Source organism: Hemitrygon akajei, chromosome 5, assembly GCF_048418815.1.
Source record: "Hemitrygon akajei chromosome 5, sHemAka1.3, whole genome shotgun sequence".
NCBI classification, from domain to species: Eukaryota; Metazoa; Chordata; class Chondrichthyes; order Myliobatiformes; family Dasyatidae; genus Hemitrygon; species Hemitrygon akajei.
The window spans coordinates 156,657,777-156,685,453 of record NC_133128.1 but is presented as its reverse complement, the minus strand read 5'-3'; the positions used below and the strand labels follow the sequence as shown (position 1 = coordinate 156,685,453).

General features: G+C 40.0%; 1 pseudogene; it reads right to left on the bottom strand.

Moving 5' to 3' along the window:
- The window catches only part of LOC140727257 (elongation factor 2-like), a 75,300-nt pseudogene that overhangs the window by 19,074 nt on the left and 28,549 nt on the right, over positions 1 to 27,677 (bottom strand).

Below are 27,677 nucleotides of genomic sequence, written 5' to 3'. Positions count from 1 at the left end.
CATTCTTCTGCCTTTCCCCTGTTACCTTTGACACTTCAACTTCAGCTTTAAATATACTCAATGACTGGGCCTCCACAACCAACTGTTGCAATGAATTACACAGATTCAGTACTTTCTGGCTAAAAAAATTCCTCCTCCTCTCCATTCTAAATGGACACTCCTCTAGTCTGAGGCTATGCCCTCCGGTCCTAGACTCACCCACCTCCCTACATCCACTCTATAGGTTTCAGTGAGGTCCTCCCTCATTCTTCTAAACTCCAGTGAATTCAGGCCCAGAGTCATCAAACACTCCTCATATATTAACTCTTTCACTCCCAGAATAGCTCTTGTGAACATTCTCTGGATCCTCTCCAATGCCAGCTCATCTTTTTTTAGATAAAGCCAAAACCTGCTCACAATACAAGTGCAATCTAATCAATGTCATATAAAGCCTCATCATCATGTTCTTGCTTTTATGTTCTAGTCCTCTTGAACTGAAGGCTAACATTGTATTTGTCTTCCCTAACACAGACACAACCTGCAAATTAACCTTTAGGGAATCCTGCACAAGGACTCCCAAGTCCCTTTGTTCCTCTGATTTTTGGATTTTCTCCCCATTTAGAAAATAACTTATGCTTTATTCCTTCTACCAAAGTGCATGACCATACACTTCCCTGCACTATATTCCATCTACCATTTCTTTGCCCATTCTCCCCATTTGTATAAGTCCTCTATCTCTGCTTCTTCAACACTTCCTGCCCCTCTACCTATCTTTGTATTATCTACAGACTTGGCCACAAAGCCATCAATTACACAATCCAAATCACAGATAATGTGAAATGAAGCAGTCCCACTACTGACCCCTGTGGAACACCACTAGTCACCAACGATCACCAGAATAGCACCCCAGCACCTTTATTCCTACTCCTTTCCTCCTGCCAGTGAGCCAATTTTCTGTCCATGCTAAAATCTCTCCTGAAATACCATGGGCTCTTATCTTGTTAAGCAGTCTCATGTGCAGCACTTTGTAAAGGTCTTCTGAAAATCCAAGTAAACAACATTCATTGACCTTCCATTGGCTATCCTGCCTTTCATTTCCTCTAAGAATTCCAAAAAGATTTCTCTTTAATGTGAAAAAGACTAAGGAGCTGGTGGTGGACCTGAGGAGGGCTAAGGCACCGGTGACCCGTTTCCATCCAAGGGGTCAGTGTGGACATGGTGGAGGATTACAAATACCTGGGGATACAAATTGACAATAAACTGGACTGGTCAATGAACACTGAGGCTGTCTACAAGAAGGGTCCGAGCCGTCTCTACTTCCTGAGGAGACTGAGGTCCTTTAACATCTGCCGGACGATGCTGAGGATGTTCTATGAGTCTGTGGTGGCCAGTGCTATCATGTTTGCTGTTGTGTGCTGGGGCAGCAGGCTGAGGGTAGCAGACACCAGCAGAATCAACAAACTGATTCGTAAGGCCAGTGATGTTGTGGGGGTGGAACTGGACTCTCTGACGGTGGTGTCTGAAAAGAGGATACTGTCCAAGTTATAAAGTACACTGAAAAGCTGTGCAAGTAAATTGGGTAGTGAAGAAGTTGTTTAGCATGTTGGCCTTCATCAGCCAGGGCCATCAGTTTCAGAGGTCAGGGCATTATGCTGCAGTTATACCTATAAGTCATTGATGGGTCTGCACTTGGAATATTGTGTACAGTTTTCATCACCCTTTTAAAGAAAGTACATTGTCAAGCTGGAAAGGGTGTGGAAGAGATTTACAAGGATGTTGCCTGGACTAGAAGACTTGAGTTTTAGGGAGAGTTTGGTCATGCTGTATTCTTAATCCTTAAAGTGTAGGAGAAAAAGGGGTGACCTCACAGGAGTTTATAAAATCATGAGGGGTGTGGGTAAGATAAGGTAGATTGTCATAGTCTTTTCCCCATGACTGGGAGTCCAAAATTAGATGGCATAGATGCAAAATAAGAGGGGTGAGATTTAAAAGAAACCTGAGAGGTAATTTGTCTATACAGAGTGTAGAAAGTACCCTGGAATGAGTTGTTAGAGGAAGTGGTCAGGGCAAGTGTAATTGCAGCTTTTAAGAGGCACTTGGATAGGTATATGAAAGGAGGGGTTTGGAGGGCTATGGGCTGAATGAATGCCAGGGAGGAGGCTGTGCTCAGCATGGACCACTTGACCTGAAGAGCCTTTTTCATGCTCTATCTCTCTATGGGTCTTTGTGACAATAGCAAACCAAATTTACCAAGGAAATGAGCTTCTTGATCACTGCTGTTCTGGTTAAGGAGATTCTTGGCTTTTATTGAGTAGAACTTAGATCTCTGACCAATAAGGATAGATGAATCTGCAGATGGTGGCTTTTCTGTCCATTTACAGCCCTTCTTGCCATAAACACACTGTAAGAATGGGCTTGATGAGTAACCATAGGACATTGCAGTCTCTAGTCTAAATGTAGTTGTCTTTACATCATTCACAATATTGGCATGATAATTATTTTCAGTTTGGAAAATAAACCATGGCATTATCTTAATTTGTAGTTGTTTATTTAACACCTTTCTACTTATTTTATCTTCACCTGGTGACATTTTGTCAAGCTAATCACCGTGTCTGTAAGGGGATACAGCAAAGACATATTGTAAACATTTATACCCAGCACTTTGTATTTGTTACCTTGAATCTCAGATAAGTAATATGGTTGTTTTGCAAAATAAGCATCAAAGAAGACCAACTATGTAAATTGTATATCTCCCAGTGGCTGGGCTGTCTTAAAGCTGGTTATCATTTTGGCTAATTATTTGCTCTGCTTCAGTCTCCATTGCCCTTTGACATGGAAAGGGTGTTTTGCAAACATTAGCCAGATGATTTCCTTGTTGAGTAAAACAAAGCCTGAACCTTATTTTTAATGTGGCTTTATCCATGAAAAGGTGTCTGCTCTGGTACCTTCACAGTACTAAGACCTTTATATCTGCAACATTAATAAAAGAAGGGAGAGACTGTGGAGAAAGCCAGCAATGACACAGGCTAGGAGACCCGGCAGGCACCAATCTTGCTACTTAAAGCACTTAACTTGATGGCCCAATTGAGTTATGGGTATTACTGGGGAAATTGATATTGACATGTGTGATGATAATCCTGGAGCCAGATCCCACTTTTAAAATAGCAGAGCTGCAGCTTTTCCTGTTAAGATAAATCAGCGTATCCTTTGCACATGCAGGTTTTAGACCTGCAATTAAATACTTGGCACAGTTACCACAAAAATGTTCAAACTCACAATGGTCACTCTGGGGAAATAGCAGTTAGCATCTATTACTGGGCATAAACACGCAAGCAAGAAGGAAGAAATGTGGGATCCATTGACTGCAGGAAACAAAATCTCATCTCTGAGTCCACAGCAGCTTTGGCATCTCCCGTACAAACTGCCACGGTCCTTGAGGAGTCTTCACAGACTTTAGAGGTGATGGCCTCCTGTTCCATACAAACAAGCTGCCAGATGAACCAACATGCAACTGGTACACATCAATTTGCCTGCAAAAAGTCTATTGCAACAGTCACTTAATCTCCGCAGAATGCTATAACTGCTTAAGAATTTTTTTTCTCAAAGTGGTCCAGCTGGTATTGTCCAGATGTAAAAAATTCTCAGCGAAGTAGATGAATTAGAATTTTGTATTTGGACAGCAATGATGCATGCTTCTTTTTAATTTAACCATTCATCTATTGAGGTTATGGCGCTTAATGCCCATCAGTAATTGCTTTTGCAATGAGTTGCAGGGCAGTGAAGAGTCAAACATTGCTATTAATTGGGAATCAAGCAATATCCAAATCAGATAAGAACAGCAGCTTTCTTTCCCTGAGGGCATTTATGAAATCAGTGCATTTTTACCAACAATTTATTGATTTCAAGGTCAATATTAATGATAACGGCCAACCTTTATACTCCATCTGCCAGAAAAAGCAGGGTCTCCCAGTGGCAACCCATTTTAATTCCACTTCCCATTCCCATTGACATGTCAGTCAATGGTGGAACAACACCTTACATCTGGTGTTCCACTTGTGTAGCCTCCAACCTGATGGCATGAACATCGATTTCTCGAACTTCCAGTAATCCCCCCCCCCCCCCACTTCAGCATTCCCCATTCCCATTTTTCCTCTCACACCTTATCTCTCCAGCTGCCCACCATCTCCCTCTGGTGCTCCTCTCCCTTTTCTTGCTTCCATGCCTTCTGTCCTCTTCTATCAGACTCCCCCTTCTGCAGCCTGTATCCCTTCCCAGCTCTTTAATTCTCCCCTACCTCACCCTCCCAGTTTCACCTATCACCTTGTGCTTCTTCCTTCCCTCCCCCTACCTTCTTACTCTGACTCCTCTCTCCTCATCCTTTTTTATTCTCCAGTCTTGATGAAGGGTCTTGGTCCGAAACTTTGACTGGTTACTCTTTTCCATAGATGCAGCCTGGCCTACTGAGTTCTTCCAGCATTTGTGTGTGTTGCTCGGATTTCCAACATCTGCAGATTTTCTCTCGTTTGTGAACTTTTATACCGCATTTATTTAATCAACTGAACTGAAATTCCACACCTGTCATTTGATCATTTCAGACCAATAGTTCCAAAGTATGGACCATGAATATACTAGTTTGGTAACTAATGCACTATTTTACCCAAATCTATGTCATGAACAGGCACTTAAGCTGGAGCAGTACCATGAAAAGGAGGAACAGAAGCAGAAAAGTTGAAGTGGAAAAAGAATTATTTGATAAAATGGATTTTTGTATCATTCAGCAGTTTATCTGGTCTGGATAACAAGCAGAGTGTCAATACTACTGCCTCTTCCTGTTAAGGAAGAACAATGCACCTTCAATTGATACACCATGGAAGATGACTGAATCTTCATCTGAAGGCTTTCCTCAAGAAAGATTCATCAATGGATCAAAGTGTAGTGGTCAAAAATGTATCAGGACAAGGAGTGAGTGTGCAGACGTAGTTGTGCATTATCTCTGCTCGGGCTATTATGAGACAGAACACCAAATGCATCATGGCAAAATCCACGGGTGTTCACCATGAGGCCTCTGCCACATGGCAACTTTGTGCTTTTGGTCCTGGGCTCTGCAGTAGGTTTCCCCAGTTTCAAGGTTCTGAAAAAGAATCGCAGCAGCAAGTGGCATCTGGTGGGCAATTTGGTGAAATAAAATGCTAGATAGACCTCAATTCATCATCCTTTACTGGCCCCAGGCAAGTGGTGAGATGGATTAGCAAAACCGAGTGCTGTTTCAGATAACACAAGCCATAAGGTTGGATAGAAACACGAAGTGATAACGTTCTTGATGGCAAAGACTGGTGTGATTTCAGCTAGGATTAATGCTCAGCAGGAGCTGTGTATAAATTTGGCATAATGAGAGTCCACAGCCCATGTCAGAGGCACAAGCCAGCTCTGGGTGAACCCAATGAACCTGACATTGAACCTTAAGTGAGTTGATGTATTTGGAATTTTGTGGGAAATGATATATACTCCACTGTAGAAGGAAAATCAAATTGCAGTTAATCATGCATCTAATATTCTAATCTTCTGAAATTTAATTTAAAAAGCATGATAGTTTTCTGGTCTCTAATTCAAGTGTTTCCAGGGCACAGTTAAATGGTTCTGCTGAATGAAACCATTAGTAGGTCAGTGTTATAAGATTCGATGTATACCTCCAGCACAAATCAATGTATCAGTAGCAGAGAATGCTTTTTAACCCACCAGAATGATTCAATAATGCCACAAGTTCACTTTATGTATTACACTTCACCACCAGGGAACCTGTGAGAATTTGATTGATCGTAATTTAAATATTAAATTAAAGCTTCATTATTCTTGAGTTCTACCTCAGTGAAAGTCGTAATTGGAAAAGTAATGTGTGTGTGCGCATCTGTGTCTCTGCGTGGCAGATTAAGGTTGCCTCAGACTCGTGTATGCATGTGTGTGTGTGAATAGACCATAAGGTGTTGGAGCAAACTTAGGCCATTTGGCCCATCAACTCTGCTTTGTTATTTAATCACAGCTGATTTATTATTCTGCCTCAATCCCATTCTTTCTTCTCCCGGAAACTTTTGACACCCTTTCTAATAGAACCTCTATTTATTATACTCAATAACATGACCTCCACAGCAGTCTGTGGCAATGAGTGTGGTAAGGAGTAAGTGTGAGTAAATGTATCAGGTGCCTGGGAAAGATACAGGTGCATATGTTGGGACGTGTGCTTCTTTATGAGATGGGTTTCAATTAAGTGCCCAAGTCTAGTTGGGTGTTCATAGGATGGAATATTTCTTCTGGGGCACACACTGGGGTCTGGTCCATGTGATGTGGAGTAAATGGTGTGACGGATACAGGTGAACAGGTTTCTTGAATTGGTGTATGTGAATTGCACATACATTGAAGGATACATATACTGTACATGAACATGGGTTGGAAGTATAAGAGAGGAAAAGGGCTGTGAAAATGTCTGAGACCGTGACATTTTGGTGGATATGTTATAGGGTATGAGGGGATGAGGTACCTTTGTTTTCATTTTGTTCTTTTCACTAATGGGATATGGCAATCTCTGGCATTGCCAGCATTTATTGCACATCCTTAATTGCCTATAATTAGATTATTCAGCTATTTCAGAGTAAGGCTAAGAGTCAGTACAATAGCCTGGAATGGTGAATAGGCCAGACTGGGTAAAGTCATTAGATTTCCCTTCCCTGAAGTACATTAGTGCACCAAATACGTATATTTTAATATCATCCAATAAGTTCACGCTCATATAAATGATAGCATTTTATTAATTACCAATTTATTTAATACTTTAATTTTAAATTATCTAGCTGTAATGTTACATTTCCACATCCAGATCCAGATCTTTTACTTCCGGATCAATTGTCTCATCCTTGGAATATCCATCCAAAAATCTAACTATGGTGCTCTCTGTTACTGTGCATCTGTTTTTTTTGTGTGTGTGTGTGTGTCTATATATGCACGCACAGGTTGAGATTTATGTGTATTAAGTCCACCCACATGTGTGCACGTGGATAATAGACTGAGCTTCATGTCTATGTGGATATGATGAATATCAATCTGTATGGGTTCCTGAAATGTATGAGTAGTTTGCATTTTTGTCAGGTGCCAGATACATCTTTTCACTTCAATGCTCAAGTAGAAGCAACGTTTTATTTTGCTTGGAGTATTTTGCACTTGAGTGAATATGAAAATATTTTTAAATAGGGAATTTTACTAGCAGTATGCAAGCAATATACAAGTATATTCATTCAAGAACACTAAGTTTTTGTACAAACCCTTCAATACAGGCTAAGGTTGTACTAGTAACTAGATTTCTATTGCATTTATCATAGGCAATTTAACAACTAATATTTGTTGGTATTAGCTAAAAGTTCAATATATATAAAGTAACAATATGCTTATTCACAACAGAATACAAGTTAACCATATTTAGCTTTGATTGTTCATATAAATTATGTTTCACTCTTGCTATGTTTCAATGCAATTATAACTTCCAAATTGTCAAACTGTAGCAAGATATACAATGAATAATATTACGATATTTGGGTGTTCATTGATCACTTGAAAAGCTCGCATATTTTGTCACTTAATTTTCAGAACAGTTTTTTTTGTAATAAATTAACATTGTCTAAGAAAGCCTCATGAGATAATACCTAGAGCTGGTGAGAGACATTAAACAATTCATGTTAGGCTACTTTTCCAAAGGCACCAAAGGAAAAACTTGTGGAAAATATAGTTTGGACACTGCTGTCTTCAAAGACAATTGCATTTTAGCAACTGTCAGTGCATGTATGACAAATATCTTATCCCAGGACATCGGTCAGCCTATTGCTCAGCAGGATCAGCCAATGCAATAATCTGGACAGAAGCCCTCGAGGCTCCCTTAACTGCTGATTTTCAAAAGATAACTCAAAAGACCTGATAGCCAGCACGAGTCATTGACATCGGTGAAGACGTAAAATGAGTTAGCTAAAGGTTATAGAAACTTAAAAATATATTTGCCTCAGACAAAAGTGGCTGACAGAGAAAGATTTAAACTACTGCACAAGAAGCTGTCTCTTTAAACTCAGGCAATGTAATTGTCAATCATGTGTATCAAATGCATTCAATATTCTATAACGCTCTTAAGTCAGTGTCTTTGCTGCAGGGTCAGTAGTAAATTTGTTGGTCTTATTCTGGTCCATACTGCAGCAGGCTCCTACAGATCAGAAAGTGTAGGAAATACTCTGAGAAACACATACTAAAGGCTGAAGGAACTCAGCAGGTTAGGCAGCATCTATGGAGGGAAATAAACAGTTGGCATTTGTGCCGAGACTCTAGCCCAGAAGCATCCGTGAAGGACAAAAGGTATCAGAGCTTCACACCAAAGGGAAAAGATCAGAAATGATGAACAGTGTAGATTCTAAACAAGTGCAGAGGTAGAGAAAGGAGAAGTGAAAGGGATCCACAAAGAATTGGCCACACACACAAAATGCTGGTGGAACACAGCAGGCCAGGCAGCATCTATAACGAGAAGCACTGTCGACGTTTCAGGCCGAGAGCCTTCATCAGGACTAACTGAAGGGAAAGATACTTAGAGATTTGAAAGTAGTTGGGGAAGGGGGAAATGTGAAATGATAGGAGAAGACCGGAGGGGGTTGGATGAAGCTAAGAGCTGGAAAGGTGATTAGTGGAAGTGATACAGAGCTGGAGAAGGGGAAGGATTGTGGGACGGGAGGCCTCGGGAGAAAGAAAGGGGGTGGGAAGCACAGAGGGAGATGGAGAACAGGCAGAGTGATGTGCAGAGAGAGAGAAAAAATAACTAACAACTAAATATGTCAGGGATGGGATAAGAAGGGGAGGAGGGGCATTAACAAAAGTTAGAGAAGTCAATGTTCATGCCATCAGGTTGGAGGCTACCCAGCCGGTATATAAGGTGTTGTTCCTCCAACCTGAGTGTGACCTCATCTTGATAGTAGAGGAGGCCATGGATAGACATTGGCCATTTGGCCATTTGGATTCAGAATTGCCTTGCCCATAGAAGGCAGCCGGTCATGGTCAATGGAATTTATCTGATTGGAAGTATGTGACTAGTGGGGTTCCGCGAATACCAGGACCTATTTTGTTTGTTATATATGTAAATGATTTGATGGAAACATTGGTGGATGGGTTAGTAAGTTTGCTCACAATATGAAGATTGGCACTGTTGTATTCGGTTCTGATTGTTCCATATAGGAAGGATATCCAGACCTTGGAGAGAGTGCGGAAGAAGTTTGCCAGGATACAGCCTGGCTTAGAAAGCAAATGCCATAAGGAGAGGCTGGATAACCATAGGTTGTTTTCTCTGGAACACCGGAGGCAGAGAGGAGATCTGATGGAGATTCATAAGATTATGAAAGGCATCGGTAGAATAGACATTCATTTTCTATTTCGCAGGGTTGATATGTCTAATACTAGAGGGCATGCATTTAAGGTGAGAGAGGGTAAGTAAGTCCAAAGGAGATGTGTAGGGCATTATTTTTGCACAGAGTGGTGGGTGACTGGAATACGCTGTCTGGGGGGTGGGTGGTGGAGGAGGCAAATATGACAGAAGTGTTCAAGAACCTCTTAGATAGGCCCATGAAAATGCAGGAAATAGAAGGATCTAATCTCTGTATAGGCAGAAGGAATTAGTTTAATTGGCCACTTGATTACTAATTTAATTGATTCAGCACAATACTGTGGGCTGGAGGGCCTGCTCTTATGCTGTACCATTCCATATTCGAGGTATCAAATAGAAAATACTCTGATAAAGCAGAAAGTAAAAGTGATGAAATGACAAAATAAGGCCAGAAGACCATCAGACATAGGAGCAGAATTAGGCCATCTGGCCCATCAAGTCTGCTCTGCTAATTCGTCATGGCTGACCAAATTTTCCTCTCAACCCAATTTCCTTCCTTCTCTCCATATCCCTTCATGCCCTGATAGTACATATTATTAATTAATGGCAATAGAATAACTAAAATAAGCAATTAAATGTACATGGAGCTCAGAAAAATAGAGGGCTATGGGTAACCCAAGGTAATTTCTAAAGTACGTACATGTTCCGCACAGCATTGTGGGCCGAAGGGCCTGTATTGTGCTGTAAGTTTTCTATGTTCTATGCTCTAAATAGCCAAAAACACCAATAAAGATCTTTAAAAAGAGGGACAGCAGAATTATAAAGTTGATTTGCTGTGATTATGAACTAGAACTGCCATGTGCAATATTGAATTCAGAAACCAATTAAGCCTAATCAAAAGATCATATGCTGGTCCAAACACTTGGGTTAAACTTCTCGGAGTCGATTTTTCATGGCCAAATTCAATGGCTTTATTAAGTTTTATACCTGTGTGCATTTATTGCTTAATGCACAAGTCTGTAACTTATTAAACAGCTTCACATTGATCATTCAGCTCCAGCAGCAGAGCTTGGTTGCTGTTCAAACCCTACACCAGTCAGATCTGTTGAAGGATCGGAGATATACTAGATACCAAATGTCACCTGGGCTAGTAGAAGTTCCATACAATTTCAGCACAATTCAGATCATGGTGGCCTTTTCTCCTGTAGTGGATAGTGAAGAAATCTTATTTCCAGTAAGTTTTCAAAAGTTCTATGAAGATTATCTAAAATTGAATGAAGAGCCATCTGTGGACCATGTGCTTTCCCAACAATTTACAAGTTCTTCATTAGCTTCTGTTATGACTACTAGCCTTTGATTATAATATTTCATTTGTGTCATCTAAGGAGTATTGTGTAGAAAATGATCTACTGCATGAATAATCATCTCAAAAGAACACTTTCTTGGATGTAGTATGCCCATGCAGTGAGAAAAAGTCAACTGTTTCTTAAAGCCAATGTTCCTGTCTGGATGCAGTAGAAATTAATTCCAGAGAAAGCTGCATTCCAGTTAGTGAAATCAGAATGGATTATTCCACTATCACAAGCATGCACAGTTACACTCAGTGGCCACTTTATTAGGTTCCCTTTACACCTGTCCGTTAACGTAAATATCAAATCAGCCAATCATGTGCCAGCAACTCAATGCATAAAAGCATGCGGACATGGTCAAAGTTGTTTTTCAGACCAAACATCAGAATGGGGAAGAAGTGTGACCTTAATGACTTTGACTATGGACTATTTGTTCGTGCCAGAGAGGGTGATTTGAGTATCTCAGTATCTCTTGGGATAATCAGCATAACAGTCTCTAGAGTTTACGATGAATGGCGTGAAAAACAAAAAAAAATCCAGTACGTAGAAATTCTGTGGGAAGAAAATGAGAAAAATCAGAGGAGAATGGTCAGACTGGTTCAAGCTGACAGGAAGGCGACAGTAACCCAAATAACCACACATTTCAAAAGTGGTGTGCAGAAGAGCATCTCTGAATGCACAAAACATCAAACCTTGAAGGAAGTGGGCCACAGCAGCAGAAGACCACAAACATACATTTTATTAGGTACCCTGTACCTAATAAAGTGGCCACTGAGTCTACGTTGGGCTATGTATTTAAAACTAAAGTTTTAGGTAATTTCATTTCCAGTTGGTGCTTAAATAACCCAGCTGAAGTTGATGGCATTGCTATTACTATGGCAAAATGATCCAACCCAGGAAATCCAGTTCAGGTTTGCTGTGTGTAAGCGGGCGTTCATTCAAGGAATTATTGAATTGCTGGAAATTGATTGCAAGTTCACATCAAATTGAGAGAGAAAAAAACTCTAACATAGCCCCCAATGCCCAAACGGAGTACAATTAAATCAGCTATAAATTTGTCTTCTCCGTGACCTAGAAGCTGTGATTCTTTGATATGAATGTCATTATCATTTGCTGTCTGTTCTTTCTTTTGCTAGAGCATTGATTTTGCAACAGTAGCATTACCATCAATCTTGCTGAGGAGAATGGAGGGGACAGGTTGCATCCTTTCTCACTTCTCCTCCTGCTGTTATGGCTAAGTCGCTTGTGGCAGAAAACTAAACCAATCATAGTGTCTGTGCAATTGCTACACTTTGGCAAGAAGGCACTCACATCGTGTCCCGCTTCATCTGTCCAGTCTGGTATAATCCATTAAAAAAGCCAAGCTTATTCAGAGAACTCTGCATTTTCATTGTGGAACTGAAAGCAAAAGGAGTTATTTCCTCTGTGTGTCACAAACATCCAATTAATCAACTCTATCTGACAGGCAAAGCTCCTCTTAGTACAGAGAAGAAATTTCTGACAAGGTAGGTGAAAAATATTACTCAATTAAATTGCATCTTGGAAGAAGGCTATTTTGAGACCAATTTAAGACAATGATGATATGGAGGTCATCCCTCGCAACAACTTCTCCTCCCTCACTCCAACCTACAAACAAAATCACAGTGGACTGAAAAGTCACAGTATCTACTTAGTCCAGTACTTGTAAACACATCACCATTTTTAAAGGTGCCAGTAAGATTTTGAATTTTAACCCCAGAGAGAAAGAAAACATCTTCAGTCAATTAAACATCCTTGTTGGAGAATGATTCCAAAAATCTGACAAGAAAATGAATATATAACTGGATTATACAGTGTAAATGAAAGTTGTAGAAATCTATCTTTTAAAAAATATCCAAAAATAAAATGCTACAATCAATAAAAATGATGTTGGATTATGGAAAATTTTAATTAGTTCACTGAGGAACTTGCATAATTATCTGTTTTCTCTCAGATTCAAGTTCCTCCATAAAATAGCAATCTATTGAGGAAAACCTAACTTGTCAATCAGTCAACATGAATTGGCCATTATATGTGAAGTTGTTGGAGGTGAATGCAGAAAACAAGCAATGTATTGAACAGCTGGGTTTTCTGCCACCAATCAAGCAGGATGGCAGAAGCCTAAGAAGAATGAGCTAGTGAGGATTACTATTGCCAGGTCTGAATAAAATGTTTTTCCATGACATGAAAAAAAACATTGGATTTCTGCCAACCAGCTTTACAGTGGGGAAGTCTAGAGGTCATTCCCTTTTTCTGCCTATATCATTGGAGAGGGGAAGATATAAAGTTTGTTTACTGCGCACTCAGAAAGGTAGGCATTCTGTGCCAAGGATTGTTCCTCTTAAAACCTGGCTCTCATAAGGTGGTTCAGGAACCTCCAGGCAATACATCAGTGTTGTGTTCTTTATATTAATACGTACCATGGGTTTCTAATAACGAACCATATTCTGGAAGAAATAGAACAACAACAACCACACGTGTCTTACAGCACCATGCTTCCAGATCTTTCTATCACTTCTGCGCATGCTCAGAGCTCTCTCCAATCACGTTCTTACACAGGATATCACAACATCTTCCTTTCCTTAAAAAGAAAAACAATTAGCAACATTGACTATAGCAAATGCATTATTGAACATGTCTCTATCAGTCTCTCTGGGGGTTTATGAACATGAGTTGACCTTCTAAGTGGTTCACACAGTTCTTGTGTTTTGTTGTTATTTCCATGTTTCGTCTGGTCTGCATCAGTTAACTGTAACTCTAAAATTGACTCCTTCTTGAGGTCTTTGTGATTTCTTCTTAACACTGCCTCTTCTTCTGTTTGGATCATGTATGATCTTCAAGTACTGTAGATTTCTTAATTCCTTCCACTTCCATTCGTAATGAAATATGAATCTTCTTTTCTTCATCGAATTCATTCATTAACTGTGAATCTCTTTTTTATACTGAGGCTTCATCATATCAATAAAACATCTCAATTCCTTCACTTGTGCTTTCACTTCTTCAATTGGATCCTGATTCTTGTCACTCTTTGGCTTCGGATCAGTATTGTACTGTACCGGCACATTTCGCCTCTGTGCTCCCGCTGAGGTGAGATTGTGATGGAATGCATGGCCCATTGATGCATGTGCGCTAATTCCAGAGGGCAAAATTGCAACTTCTGGTTTTGGTGGCAGTGCTTTGTCAGATGATAGTAACAAAGGGATGGGTCTGGTAGCTTTCTTTGAGTTCTAGCCGTTTCATTCTGTCAAGCTCTGTTTTCAGTTGACGACATAATGCAAAAGGCACTTTTCTACATGGATGCACTACGGGTGGCACCGTGTTGTCAATTTTAACCGTGTGCTCCTGGAAGACAACCAAGCCCTTTGAACAAGTCCTCATACTCTTTCATCAAGTCACTGTATTCTGACTCTGTGTCACTGTCCAGGACTAATACTCTTTTCACCAAATTCAGTCTCTCACAGGCAGATAGACCCAGTATTGACTGTACATTCCTAGACATGACCACAAATGAAAGCACAATATTTTTGTGTGATACCTTTGCCACACATGTTCCTTTAACTAGAATGTCCGCACCTGAATACCCAGTCACTTTTATATTTGTCTTATGTAACTTTGGTCTTGGCTTTAATGCATTAAACTCAGATTCTGCAAGAACCTTTACTTGTGCTCCAGTATCAAATTTAAACAGAATGTTGTTTTGGTTCACATGCAATGGAATAGTCCAGTCATTCTTAACTTTGTTTTGTTTTCACAGAACACATCTATATAGAACTCCTCAAGTTCATTTTCAAGCACTGCATTTACTTGTTTTATTTTCTTTCTACTTCTGCAACAGCGTGAAAAATGATTACTCTTGCAACAGTGATTGCACATTTTCCCATACGCTGGACACTGTTTTGGCCGATGCCACTGCCCACAGTGATCACATTGCTTTTGTCTCTCAGATGATGTCTTGCTCTCTATCGGTTTTGTTATCATTTTATTATTTTTTCTAACATGTTCGCAGTTTTCACAGTGTCTACGTTGCAGCTCTCAATGAAAAAGTCTTTAGCCTGTGACGTCACGGTTTCCAAAGCTTTTCTCAAAGCGTTTTCCAAGTCTAAGTCTTATTCTCTTAACAGTCTTTCTCTCCGACCAATATCCAGAATGCCACAAACAATTCTGTCTTTAGTGAGAGAGTCTGTCAGTTCTGCAAACTCGCATGTTTTACTCTGGTGTCTCAGTTCAGTAACATATTGATCAATAGTTTCACCAGCTCTCTGCTTATATGTAAAAAATTTGTACCGCTCATACATCACAGTATGCTTCAGTATACAAAATGCTTCAAATTTGACCATTATCGATTTTAGATTTAAATTATCCCCATTTTCAAAAGTAAAATGGTTATATACCTCAATTGCGTCCTCACCTATTACGTGGAGTAGAAGCACAACTTTCATTTTTTTCCGGTTTTTTTATCCGCTTCGATCATCAATAAATAAATTTCAAAATGTTGTAAAATTTTCTCGAGTTCTCAGCTATATTCCCAGACAACTGAAGCGTTGGTGGAGGTTGAAGCCCTTCCATTTGTAAAACTGCTAGCACACCGAAACAGTTCGAACTCTTTTCGATTATCTTCAATTCTCCCGTGTTAGGTAACATATTATTCTTCCAGACCGACTTCTGAAACCATGTTGTGTTCCTTATACTCTGGGTTTCTAATAATAAACCATATTCTGGAAGAAATATAACTTCTATTTAACAGCAACAACCACATATGTCTTATAGCACCATGCTTCCAGATCTTTCTATCATTTCTGCGCATGCTCAGAACTCTTTCCATCACATTCTAACACGTGATATCGCCACAGTCAGTAGCGCAGCTGGACCACCCCCTTGGTCATGTGGTGTCTTACTGTTAAAGGGCCAGCCAGGATCCACTTCTTTCCATACTGGCATACGACTTGGGGTGGCCGGGTCCTCAAATGTAAAATCTAATTTACTGTTTCAGTTAAATTATAATACAAACCCTGCTTTTAAAGTTTGCATCTTCATTCCTTTCCCAATAGTAATTTCTGTATAGATTTAAGATGGATACACAAGGAAACAAAAGAGTCTGCAGAAGCCGGGATATAGGTTGTGACATTCTGGTGCCGTCGAGGGGAGACACCCTCCAGCCCCACCAAACGTGGGCGATCGAAGTGCAAGCCCCCCAAATCCTCCTGTTTGTGTGGGTGCTGCATGATTCGTTACCCTGTTACAAGTCAGTACCATGAAATAATAGACGGTACACCTCATGCAATTAAAAGGTTCAGCCTTATAATTCGTAATTTGACTGAAGGGTTAGTAAAGAAAAAGCACAAAAAGTAAAGGACTCATTTTAACTGAAACGATCTAGTGTGCACAAGGTGGAGCTCATGGTTTCCCCTTCACTGATCCTCCTTCGATCTCCCCGGCTTCATCAAATCCCAGCCCCCTTCCAGGTCGATTCCTACAACACATTCTGTCTGGCGTCTGCTCTCTCCCCCCTCTCAAAACCCCCAAGCCCAACCAACCTTGGTGTCCCTCACCAGAGAAACCTCCCCTGAATCTGTCCATCCCAACTGGATGGCTCACATTTCTCCTATCTCTTATCTTCAACAGTAACCCAAACAAGCAGCTTACACAGAGAAAGGAACAGCATAACAGAGAAAAAAAATGAACCATGTGAATCAGGTCATTACAAGAGCAACAAAAAAAAACGCTGTAGGAACTCAACAGCAGCATCTGTGAGGAGAAGGAATTGCCAGCATTTTGGTTCAAAACACAGCATCAGGACAGAGGGTGGAGTGAGTAGATAGCTGGTATAAAGGGGACAAGGTTGAGTGGTGACACAGGGACCAGTAGGTGACAGGTGCATCAAGGACCGATGAAGGGCAATGTGCAGAAGGAGACAGCTGGGTCAGGTGGAGGGGTGGAGATGGGAGGCAGAGGCTGATTTGTTTAAAATGGGTACATCTTAAAGTCAGTTCTGAAATATTTAAAAGGTGCACACAGATAGTGATACAGTATATCACCTGTACACTCTATTGATAAGTAAATATACAAAAAATTAAGGAAATATGAAATAAATACTTGAAGGCACATATTACGTATACACTTGAAGACATGCATCACATATTTTATAAACATACAGATTCACACAGGCAATATGATGCACACAAGATATATTGCTTCATGACCTTAGTTCCACTTTCTCTCTTTCTTGTGTCTTTTCCTTTTATCTTGTCATTTTCTATTTACTATTTTTGGAAATGCATTTATAAAAATACTCTCTGAACAGCCATTTATACAGACCTCAGCAAGGAACATATTGTTTTTTTGTACCTGATTATCATCGATGCTCAGGATTTCAATGTCTTCATAACAGATGGTGCTCACGAGAACATTTAACACATAGGCTTCTTTAGCAGATCCCTATACATCAGAAAAATATTTTTTTGACAACCGTGGAACACTTCATACATCATCATCTTCATAGAAATGGCATGTGGCTAATAGTTATAATACACATCCTAAGTGAGATAAAGGATGCACATTAATCAGCCCGAGAAAGTACAGATTTAATGTAGTCCTGAAAAAAAGCACGTAATAGCTGCAGCAATCTTCAGCTTTCTCTCAAATATTATTTCCTTTCTCAAACACAACACAGTTCATCACTTTATAAAAGGGATATTAGTTTGAACAAGGATGCACAGACTGTGATACCATAGAGAGCACGGAAACAGGAGGAGGCTATTCGGCCCCCTAGAGCTACTTCATCATTCAATACTAATCCTCTGTCTCCTTTCAACGTTTCTGCTCTCTATCCTGCCCCTTGAGGGAGGAATCTCATTGAAGCCTATCAAATGTTGAAAGACCTTGATAGAGTGGATGTGGAGAGGATGTTTCCTATGATGGGGAGTTTAATCCAAGAGGACACAGCCTCAGAATAGAGAAATATCCATTTAGAATGGATAAGAGGAGGATTTTCTTTAGCCAGAGAGTGGTGAGGCTATGGAATTTGTTGCTACTGTCAGCCCTGGAGGCTAAGTCGTTGAGTACATTTAAGGCAGTGGTGGATAGATTCTTGATTAGCCAGGGCATGAAGGGATATGGGGAGAAGGCAGGAGATTCGGGCTGAAAGAGAAATGGATCAGCCATGATGAAATGGTGGAGCAGACTTGATGGGCCAAATGGCCTAATTCTGCTCCAATACCTTCCAGTCTTATGCCTTTTCTGGCTAGAAAACAATTTCTTTTATCGTAAGTATGGTTAATGGCCTGGCTTTCTGGTCACAGTCATTCTCCCAAGGGAGGAGAGGGGTTAGTTTTAATGGGGAAGATTTAAAAGAGAACTGAGGAGAAAGTTTTTACGTAGAGGATGGTGCATATATGGAGCAAGCTGCTGGAAGGAGTGTAAAATTTGGTGCAATTACAATGTTTAACCAATGTTTACACCGATAGGATAAACTTACAGGGCTAGAGGCTACATACAGGTAAATATGATTGGCTTAGGTGGTCAATTTGTTTACCATGGACAAGTAGCATCTGTGTTGTATGACTCTATGTCTTCAATTACTGTGGAGCATTCTGGGGCCTTCTATCATTCTAAAAGTTAAAATCTTTGTTCTTATCATACATTTGAACAAAATTTAATATACAGTACACTCAGAGGCCATTTATTAGGTACCTCCTATATCTAATGAGGTGGTCTCTGAGTGCATATTCATGACCCTCAGCTCTTGTAGCCCATCCACTTCAAAGTTCAATGTGTTACACATTTAAAGATGCTTTTCTACACAACCAGTGTTGTAACGTGTGTTTATTTGAGTTATTGTCACCTTCCCATCAGCTTGAACCAGTCTGACCATTAATTTTTCTCATTGGCAAAGCATTTTCGTCCACAGAACTGCTGCTTACTAAATTTTCTTTGCATTTTTGCACCATCCTCTGTAACCGTTGTGCCTGAAATTCCCAGGAAATCATCAGATTCTGAGATGCTCAGATAATCCCCTTTGGCAGCAGCAATCATTCATGGTCAAAGTCACTTAGATCACATTTCTTTCCCCATTCTGATGTCTGGTCTTCACAGAAGTGAACATCTTGACAATGTCTACGTGTTTTTGCATTGATTGGTCATGTGATTGGCTGATTAGATATTTGCATTAATGAGAAGGTATACAGGAGTACCTAATAAAATGACAACCAAGTGTATTTTGCAGCCCCTTTTTTTCTGTGACAGAAAAAAATACAGAAATTGAAAAAGTGTAAACAAATTTATTAACGTTATACAAAGACAATAGACAATAGGTGCAGGAATAGGCCATTTGGCCCTTTGAGCCAGCACCGCCATTCAATGTGATCGTGGCTGATCATCCACAATCAGTACCCCGTTCCCTGCCCTCTCCCCATATCCCTTGACTCTGCTATCTTTAAGAGCTCGATCTAACTCTTTCTTGAATGCATCCAGAGAATTGGCCTCCACTGCCTTCTGAGACAGAGCATTCCATAGATCCACAACTCTCTGGGTGAAAATTTTTTTCCTGAACTCCGTTCTAAATGGCCTACCCCTTATTCTTAAACTGAATAACCCTTAAACTGAGGAATCACTGCCAATTGAAAATTGGCAATGCAGAAGTCATTATCTTCAGACCATTCAAAGCAAAGTTCATCAGACATCATTAGTATTCCATCACCTTTCTTTTTTATCAGATTCCATCATCTACAGCTCCTTGTCACACCCACCAATCACTTCCAAATCTACCAATCAGGCTCTTCACGGGACTCACATTGTGCTTGCCACTCTTGTTTTGCTACTTCTCTCTCCTTTTTCTACAGACCAACTCCCCTTGATCTTTCAGCCCAGCTGAAGTGCCTCGACCCAACAAGTGACTGTCCATTTCAATCTACAAATGTTGCCTGACCCTCTGACATTTTCTTTGTTACTTTCCCCCTACCTGGCAACTGTCTCAAAGCAAACCAGGCCATTTGAAATATTGGTATTATATTTGAACTACAGATGATTATCAGACCACATATTTGTATCATCACTAAGGTTGTCTATTTCCACCTCACTAATCTATATGAATTTATCCTGCTTTGTCTTGTTTGAAGCCTCTTTATTTCTTGTAGACCAGTACCAGGATTTCCAGCAGATTCCTCATAATCCTACCTCTTCTAAGTTCATGTCCTGATTCACACCAAATCCTATTCAACTACCTCTCATATACATGTTTGTTTCCATTGGCTCACTCTTAAGCTATTTACTTGACAATAAACTTTTCACCTTTCTTTTCAAAGATTTTCACAACTTTGTCCCTCCTTCCCTCTAATTTTGTTTTCCTTAGAAATTTTCCAAAATCCTGGTTTCATTTCAATTACTGCATCTTGATCATCAGCTTTAGAGATTCTGTCACAGTTGGCAACACCTTCTGCTGCTGAGTCTGCAAGCTCCTTGATACCCATTACATTTCTACCCCTATTCCACTCCTACAAATAATCCTCTTTGACCAGCCTCTTCTCATCTGACCTCAGACCTCCTTCAGTCTTTGATAGTGTTTATTGGGATTGCTTCGGAAGACTTTGTAATATAAATGGAATTTTAAAAATACAGCTGTTAAAAGAACACAACCATGCATGTGTTTATTCAGGAAAACAAGATTAAGAAAGAAAGTTGTAATATACAAAGGCAATGTATTTACATTAGCTCTCACTGCAGTGCTGGAATATGCAAGAATAGAATGTTGGAAACATAAAATTAATCGTGGCTTGTGTGAGTTTTATTTCCATGGAATGGATTCCCATCAAAAGCATTCAAGGCTAAGCCAATTAGTTCTTCTAGAAATTACAAGAAGAACACCTAATTAAGTACAGGATTGCAAGCCATAAGGAAAAGCAGATAACTGAACATTATGGATCATCAAATACTACAAGGAACCTTCTGGCTGCAGGCGTGTGGGAGCATGAGGGAACATCGGTTAAGGCTTAATAAAACAAAATGTCAAATTGAAATACTGGAGCTTTTGCTTTGGGGAATTAGGGAAAAAATTTACATTATCCCTGACAGCTTTAAATCTGATAATTCACTTCTCAGGTTTTGAGGCTTTAGCCACCCCAAATAGTGTGTGTTTTTCGGGACCATACTAGATTGGTCAAAGAACTGTTCTTATTCCAAGTTTTCTTAATATTCATATTGACGCTATGAATTACAGAAGATACATGGGTTCACTCTTTAATAAACTATTCTCACATCAAAATTATTTCTTGGCCTCTTCTGTTCCACAAAAAAATCAATATAAGTAGCAATCATTATTTAGAAAACCAAGCATCATCTCCTTGAATTCTTCTTAAAGTTATTTTTTCCATATATATTGACCTTTAATTTTAAATATAGTCAACCTTTGTCAGCTTGCCCACAGTTAAAAATGCAATGTATCATTGTATCGAGGAGCAGCCTATTTCTGATGTCTTCAGATGTTTCTACTATTTTCTATGTCTCAGAGTGTTAACCAGTGATGCCAAAATAATCCAATACAGTTGCATGAATTTTGGACATGCTGTAGTATGGCAATATTATCCATATTGGTTTTGAACTTCTGCTCAAAAGAGCTAATTTTATCGAGTTGTCAATGATCTGCTCTGGACTTCCACGACACATTTCATGAAGTATTTAACCACATCTGACATCATAACTTTGAGTCCTGATGAAGGGACTCGGCGCAAAACATTGACGTTTATTTCCATCTCCCTAGTTGCTGCCTGACCAGCTGAGCTCCTCCAACAAGCATATTGTGTGTAATAGAAAATAAAAGCAAGGAGATACTGCTGAGACTTTATAAATAGACACTAGTCAGGTTGCACTTGGAGTATTGTCAACAGTTTTGGGCCCCATATCTCAGAAAGGATGTCTTGTCATTGGAGAGAGTCCAGAGGAGGTTCACGAGGATGATTCTGGGAATAAAGGAATTAACATATGAGGAGCGTTTGGCAGCTTTGGGCCTGTACACACTGCAGTTTAGAAAAAAGCAGGGGGATCTTATTGAAACCTAACGAATGTTGAAAGGACTAGATAGGGTGGATGTGGAGATGAAGTTTCCTATGGTAGGGTTATCCAGAACTAGAGGGTACAACCTCAAAATTGAGGGGCGATCCTTTGGAACAGAGGCATGGAGAAATTTTTTTTAGCCAGAGAGTAGTATATCTATGGAATGCTCTGCCACATACTCCACTGGGGGCCAAGCTCGCGGGTATATTTAAGTCAGAAGTTGCTAGTTTCCTGATCGATTAGGGCATCAAAAGATATGGCGAGAAAGCAGGTGTATGGGGTTGAGTGGGATCCAGTTTGGCCACGATAGAATAGTGGAGCAGACTTGATGGGCTGAATGGCCTAATTCTGTTTCTATGTCTTATGGTCTTATGGATTGCAGAGGTTCAATAACTAACCGCCATATTCTTCAGGGCAATTGGAGATGAGGGATAAATTGTGGCCTGCTGACAATGCCCAAGTCCTGAAAATGGAGAAATAAAAGAGAGTGCACAGGATTATGCATATACTTCATATACTTAAGCAGGTCCTGATCAGTTAGACAATCACAGAATGTGCAAGTTTTGCGTAGCAAGAATATTGTTGATGAGTTGGATCAAAACAAACATTGCCCTGCCCTTTGGCATCAAAACTGATTAATGACCACCAAAATGTACCCAGACTTATTAGAGGAATTAGATTAGGCATGCACCCACCAAGACTGAGCCATATACATCTTCAGTTTTCAATAACCTTTTGCTGTGATTGCTGTGCTGTGCTATGCTTGAGGCTTGTATTAACATGCTGAAAATGGATTGGAAGATTGTTTGCAGAAACTTGTAGCAAAACTCTATTAAAACCATAGCATCTCATAATTAAATAATTCGGACATATATATAGATTCAGGCTGCAAAAGTCCACCTGTGAAACATATTTGTTCCCCATTTCATCCGCTTTGAAGATAATTAACTTCTTGCAGCAAAGATCAATATCAATAACGCATGGTTCATACACTTACACCAGTGACCTCTTTCCAATTATTGAGCCAGAACCCAGGGGTGAGTGTTATTAATATTGATCAACTGTGTAATAAGTTAAGTATTCTCAAAATAGAGAAATATATTTATCACAGATATGCATTCTTTGAATCTTCTTGTATTGTTCAGTTATTTGGTCTTGAAAGAACTTAGGAGCATGCAGTTATTAGATGAAAGGATGAAAATGCATTAATTTTTTTACCTTTATGAAATAACTCAAGATTATGTTACTAATTAAACCCATTACACTTGTGTTACTTCCCTCTTTTGGTTTCTCTCCTGTCTTTCTTTACTCTGTTATTTTTGTCAGCGTATCCAATTCAAAGTTTTTACTTTGAATAAATCAGAAACTTTCCCCAGAATCTTCTTAATATGATTCATTATCATTGCTCTAATCATCTGCGAAAAAGTGTTGGCATATGTGATTTTTTTTGTAGGTGTTTTATAATACCCACGAAAGCATTGTGAAAAAAAATAATTGAATCCCAGAAGAGTCTCTCCAGACTCAAGTGCAGTCAAGAAATGATACGAGATTTTGTTTCTGTACTCTTAAAATCTTTCTTGCCAAAATCGTAATTTGCATATGATGAAAATTCCCACCCTCATTAGTTGAAATGAGATTTTCTGCAAACTATAATAATCGTAGACCAGAAATGCACTGATGTCTGCTGAAAGTCATGATGCTTTTCTAATGTCTTGTTTATATGCACTGTTGTGTATATTTTACATACGGAAGTCTAATGTCACCAGTATAGATAATGGCAGTAAAATTCAATCTCAATAGGGTTTAAAAGAGGGTGATAATAAATTGACAATAATATTTGATATTTCATTTTACCAAAGTCAATAGAAAAGAAAATTGGTGAAGGTCCATAATGGTCAATTTCCTAATACCTATGTTAAAATTCAACCCTATATTTCTACTCAATAGCTCCACAGCATTGGAAATATTTTTAAATGCATTACTTTCCACTGGTAAAAACTATTCATAGGGATTTCTGTTTTGCAAGTGAAAGCAATTAAGTTTGGCTATGAGTAGGGGTAGAAGGTCGTTACTCTGTCTGGAAGTCAGTGACCAGTGGTATTCTGTAAGGATCAGTGATGGGAACTCTGTTGTTCATGATCTATATCTATGATTTGGATGAAAATGTGGATGGGTGGATTAGCAAATTTGCAGATAACACCAAGATTGGTGAGGCTGTGAATAATACCCATGGGATATGGATCAGTTGCAGGTATAAATAGAGAAATGGCAAATGAAGTTTGATCTGCTCAAGTGTGAGATTTTGCACTTTGGGAGGTCAAATGGAAGGAGAAATTACATGCCTATTGTTGGCAGAATATCAGATGGTGACAACGAGGCATAGATGAGTTAATTTGATTGGCTGGTTGATTGTGGACTTCAAAGGATAAGTAGTGGAAAGGGTGAGCAGCTTCATGTTCCTGGGTGTCTATATCTCAGAGGATTTGTCCTGATCCCAACATATTAATGCAATCACAAAGGAGGCATGCAGTCCTTCATTAGGTCTTTTGGAAGATTTGATATGTCACCAAAGACGCTACCGTGAAGAGCATTCTGAGTGGTCACATCACCACCTGGTGGGGAAGCTCCAATGCACAAGATTGAAAGAAGCTGCAAAGGGTTGTAAACTCAGCCAGCTCCATCAAAGGTACTAGCATCCCCACCATCCAGAACATCTTCAACAGGCTGCACCTCAAGATGGCTTCACCGTCAGGGAAGAGGTAAAGGAGCCTGAAGATGCACACTCAATGTTCTAAGAACTGTTTCTTCTCTGCCATCAGATAGCTGAAAGTTCCATGAACACTATCTCACTATTTTGCCATTTTTGCTCTATCTATCTATTTACTTATTTATTCTTATTTCTTATTGTAACTTATTATAATTTGTTTTGCTTGCTCTGCATTGCTGCCATGAAACAACTGATTTCACAACATATGTCAGTGATAAGAAACTGATTATGAATCTGATTAATGGTAGATCTCTTACTAGAATACCTACAGGAGGATCTTGGGATCCAGGTCTGTAGTCTACCGAATCGGCAGGCAAGTGTATAAGGTGGAAAGGAAGGTATATGTTTGCCTTCATTGGTGTGGGTGTTGAGTATAAGAGTAAGGAAGTCATTTTTGCAGCTGTATAAAACTTCAGTCAGACTCTATTTGGAGAAATGTATGCAGTTCTGGTCACTCCTTTTCAGGAAGAAGGTGGAGAGGGTGCAGATGAGATTTACCAGGATGTTGCATGGATTCGCTGTAAAGAAAGGTTGGATAAATCTGGGCTGTTCTCCTTAGAGTGTCAGACTGAGGGAAGGCCTGTCCGAGTGTTTGATAAATATGAGAGGAGTAGATAGACGGAATCTTTTCTCCAGTGTGGAAGCTTCAAATTCAAAAGGACTTGCTTTTAAGGTTAGAGGCAAAGTTTAAAGGCAACTTGAGGGGCAAGTTATTTTATGCAGATAGTGGTAGATTCTTGGAAGAGGTTACCGGGGTAGTACTGGTATCAAGCTGTATGGTGGAGCTTGAGGCTTTTAGATCAACAGAAGAATATGAAAGGACGTTTTACTCCACTCTCCTTGGCACTGAGCCTATGTCATGCCCCAGCTGCTGCGGGCTTAGCAATTGCAAGCTTGGTGGCGATTTGCCTCTGTGTGGAGGATGGAGACTGGGTCAATGGGCTCACTCTGGCTGCTCTTGGCGCTGGGTTTAAGGACTCGATTTTGTACTGAACGCTGGTGCTTGCTTTATTGTTTGCATGATTTGATTTGCTTTTTTCCTCTCTCTCTCTCTCTCTGCACATTGGGTGTTCTCTCAGGTTTGTTTGGCACTGGATGTTAAGCAGAAGAGCCTCAAGGTTGTATAATTTATACATACTTTGATAATAAAATCTACTTTGAACCTTGGATGATACACAGGAAAAGAACATTTAGTATAAATCTGCATATGAAGCAGCACAACATTGTGGGTTGAATGGCTTGTCCAGTGCCCTATTGTTCTATGTTCATTTGTAACATAATTGTGTCTGATCTGGGGTGCATGGGGGTATCCAGGGGGGATAGCACCTCTGGTGAAGGGACTTGTAGTGTCAATTCTGTGGCAGCCCACTCATCTTTGGGCCCAACTGGACACTCGGCTCTCACCTGTGACTTCATGTAGCTGTGACCGCAGCCACAACCAGGTACAACACTTCAACAGGTGGGCTAAAGCAAGTCAGGGAAACTGATGGGCCTCATACCTCATGCATATCCTAACATGTGAAGTCCGCTTCAGTGGACTGGGCAGAAGAAATCAACAGCGAGATCCAACAGTCAGGAAGGAGGTTCTGCAACACTTCATGAAGTGCTAAGGGCATGACAAGGCACAGAAGAAGCCATAACTTCTACTGTGCCCACGGAAGACCCCAGTTTGCAACAACCGTTCATACCACTGGACTCGGACCCTCGAGGTCAAGGGAGTTAAACTGCTCCAGTGCAGTAACTTTGCCACCTTAAAAGCTCTTCGACACAGGTCTCCTGTTAATGTTAGACAACCAGTGTATTTGGTATTGGTGTTGTCTTCTGGCTTCATAGGAAGGTATGTTTGGGCAGTAACTTTCGAACCTTGTCTAGAGGATTAAAGGACAAAAGCCACAAACAGATTCAGAATCAGGTTTATTATCACCGGCATGTGACGTGAAATTTGTTAACTGAGCAGCAGCAGTTCAATGCAATACATAATCCAGCAGAGAGAGAAAATAAATAAATAAACCAATAATAAATAAGCAAGTGAATTAAATACATATATTGAATAGATTTTTTTAAATCTGCAAAAACAGAAATACTGTATATTAAAAAAGTGAGGTAGTATCCAAAGCTTTGATGTCCATTTAGGAACCGGACAGCAGAGGGGAAGGGAGCTGTTTCGGAATTGCTGAGTGTGTGCCTTCAGGCTTCTATATCTCCTACATGATGGTAACAGTGAGAAAAGGACATGACCTGGGTGCTGGAGGCCCTTAATAATGGACGCTGCCTTTCTGAGATACCGCTCCCTGAAGATGTCCTGGGTACTTTGTAGGCTACTACCCAACATGGAGCTGACTAGATTTACAACATTCTGCAGCTTCTTTCAGTCCTGTGCAGAAGCCCCTCCATACCAGACAGTGATGCAGTCTGTCAGAATGCTCTCCACGGTACAACTATAGAAGTATTTGAGTGTATTTATTGACTTGTCAAATCTCTTCAAACTCCTAATAAAGTATAGCCACTGTCTTGCCTTCTTTATGACTACATTGATTTGTTGGGACCAGATATGAGAGTGAGAGAGAGTGAGTGAGTGAGGGAGAGACTGAGTGAGAGAGAAAGAGAGAGAGAGAGAGAGAGAATTCTCAGGGTACGTGAAATAGGAAAACTCAGTATTCATATTGTATTATTAGCTTGTATGTTAACCAAGTGGAATAAGATGTGGAGAGAACGGTGTGAATACCTGTGATGAGGCCAGCTCAAAGTTGCCAAGGTATCTGTGGGCTTGATCAGTATCGTATCCCTCTTGGCACAGGCAAGGTCCCAGAGGACTGGTGAGTGCCTAATGATGTATCTCTATTTTAGAAGGGAACCAGGAAAACTCCTGGAAACTATAGACCAGTGAGTCTCATGTCAGTTGTAGGGAAATTGCTGGAGTAAATTCTTAGGAGTAGGATATATGAGCATTTGGAAACCCATGACTTAATTAGGGAGGCTTTGTGCAGGGCAAGTCGTGTCTTACTAACTTGTTTGAGTTTTTTCATAAGGTGACAAAAGAGATTGATGAAGGTAGAGCAATGCCTACATGGATTTCAGTAAGGTGCTTGATAAAGTCCCTCATGGGAGGCTGATCAGAAGATTAAGA